This window comes from Triticum aestivum, chromosome 2D (assembly GCF_018294505.1).
Source record: "Triticum aestivum cultivar Chinese Spring chromosome 2D, IWGSC CS RefSeq v2.1, whole genome shotgun sequence".
Taxonomy (NCBI): Eukaryota; Viridiplantae; Streptophyta; class Magnoliopsida; order Poales; family Poaceae; genus Triticum; species Triticum aestivum.
This window is the reverse complement of record NC_057799.1, coordinates 506,682,279-506,684,990: the sequence shown is the minus strand read 5'-3', so window position 1 is coordinate 506,684,990 and position 2,712 is coordinate 506,682,279.

Below are 2,712 nucleotides of genomic sequence, written 5' to 3'. Positions count from 1 at the left end.
AGTTACGGACTAGTTCTTGTGTAGTTGCATTCAATTTTTTCCATTCTACTTCACTAAACATCTCCATTTGAGATCCAATTACTTGTAGGAAAATGCAAGAGACCTCGGTTATGACGATTCACTTGGTCCATAGCTGGGACTTTGTGTATGTTCTCGAAATAAGTTTGTCGAGTGCTCATTAAGAAAGTTTCTATACAAGTTTCTGAACGAACTCCTTAAGAAAAGTTCTCCAAAAGTTCCCTATGAAAGAATCCTTTCAATCATCTGGTCATCACAAACCTTTTGACTACTTGTGGAGCCAAAACGGACTCCGTATGAGTTAGATATCCATGTTTCAGTTAACACTGCGCAAAACTGATTCGGAACGACAGTTACAAACTAGTTCTTGTGTAGTTGCATTCGATTTTTTCCATTCTACTTCACTAAACATCTCCATATGAGATCCAATTACTTGTAGGGAAATGCAAGAGACCTCGGTTATGATGATGCACTTGGTCCATAGCTGGGACTTTGTGTACGTTCTTGAAATGCGTTTGTCGAGTGCTCATTAAGAAAGTTTCTATACAAGTTTCTGAACGAATTCCTTAAGAAAAGTTCTCCATAAGTTCCCTATGAAAGAATCCTTTGAAGCATCTGGTCGTCACAAACGTTTTTACTACTTGTGGAGCCAAAACGGACTCCGTATGAGTCAGATATCCATGTTTCAGTTAACACTGCGCATAACTGGTTCCGAACGACAGTTACAGACTAGTTCTTGTGTAGTTGGATTCGATTTTTTCCATTCTACTTCACTAAACATCTCCATATGAGATCCAATTACATGTAGATAAATTCAAGAGACCTCGGTTATGATGATGCACTTGGTCCATAGCTGGGACTTTGTGTATGTTCTCGAAATGCGTTTGTCGAGTGCTCATTAAGAAAGTTTCTATACAAGTTTCTGAATGAACTTCTTAAGAAAAAGTTCTCCAAAAGTTCCCTATGAAAGGATACTTTGAAGCATCTGGTCGTCACAACCGTTTTGACTACTTGTGGAGCCAAAACGGACTCCGTATGAGTCAGATATCCATGATTCAGTTAACACTGCACATAACTGATTCCGAAGGACAGTTACGGACTAGTTCTTGTGTAGTTGCATTCAATTTTTTCCATTCTACTTCACTAAACATCTCCATTTGAGATCCAATTACTTGTAGGAAAATGCAAGAGACCTCGGTTATGATGATTCACTTGGTCCATAGCTGGGACTTTGTGTATGTTCTCGAAATAAGTTTGTCGAGTGCTCATTAAGAAAGTTTCTATACAAGTTTCTGAACGAACTCCTTAAGAAAAGTTCTCCAAAAGTTCCCTATGAAAGAATCCTTTCAAGCATCTGGTCATCACAAACGTTTTGACTACTTGTGGAGCCAAAACGGACTCCGTATGAGTCAGATATCCATGTTTCAGTTAACACTGCGCAAAACTGATTCGGAACGACAGTTACAAACTAGTTCTTGTGTAGTTGCATTCGATTTTTTCCATTCTACTTCACTAAACATCTCCATATGAGATCCAATTACTTGTAGGGAAATGCAAGAGACCTCGGTTATGATGATGCACTTGGTCCATAGCTGAGACTTTGTGTACGTTCTTGAAATGCGTTTGTCGAGTGCTCATTAAGAAAGTTTCTATACAAGTTTCTGAACGAACTCCTTAAGAAAAGTTCTCCAAAAGTTCCCTCTAAAAGAATCCTTTGAAGCATCTGGTCGTCACAAACGTTTTGACTTATTGTGGAGCCAAAACGGACTCCGTATGAGTCAGATATCCATGTTTCATTTAACACTGCGCATAATTGATTCTGAACGACAGTTACAGAGTAGTTCTTGTGTAGTTGCATTCGATTTTTTCCATTCTACTTCACTAAACATCTCCATATGAGATCCAATTACTTGTAGGGAAATGCAAGAGACCTCGGTTATGATGATGCACTTGGTCCATAGCTGGTACTTTGTGTATGTTCTTGAAATGCGTTTGTCGAAAATATTCAAAAAAATGCGTTTGTCGAGTGCTCATTAAGAAAGTTTCTATACAAGTTTCTGAACGAACTCCTTAAGAAAAGTTCTCCATAAGTTCCCTATGAAAGAATCCTTTGAAGCATCTGGTCGTCACAAACGTTTTGACTACTTGTGGAGCCAAAACGGACTCCGTATGAGTCAGATATCCATGTTTCAGTTAACACTGCGCATAACTGGTTCCGAACGACAGTTACAGACTAGTTCTTGTGTAGTTGCATTCGATTTTTTCCATTCTACTTCACTAAACATCTCCATATGAGATCCAATTACTTGTAGGAAATGCAAGAGACCTCGGTTATGATGATGCACTTGGTCCATAGCTGGGACTTTGTGTATGTTCTCGAAATGCGTTTGTCGAGTGCTCATTAAGGAAGTTTCTATACAAGTTTCTGAACGAACTCCTTAAGAAAAAGTTCTCCAAAAGTTCCCTATGAAAGAATCCTTTGAAGCATCTGGTCGTCACAAATGTTTTTACTACTTGTGGAGCCAAAACGGACTCCGTATGAGTCAGATATCCATGATTCAGCTAACACTGCGCATAATTGATTCTGAACGACAGTTACGGAGTAGTTCTTGTGTAGTTGCATTCGATTTTTTCCATTATACTTCACTAAACATCTCCATATGAGATCCAATTACTTGTAGGGAAATGCAAGAG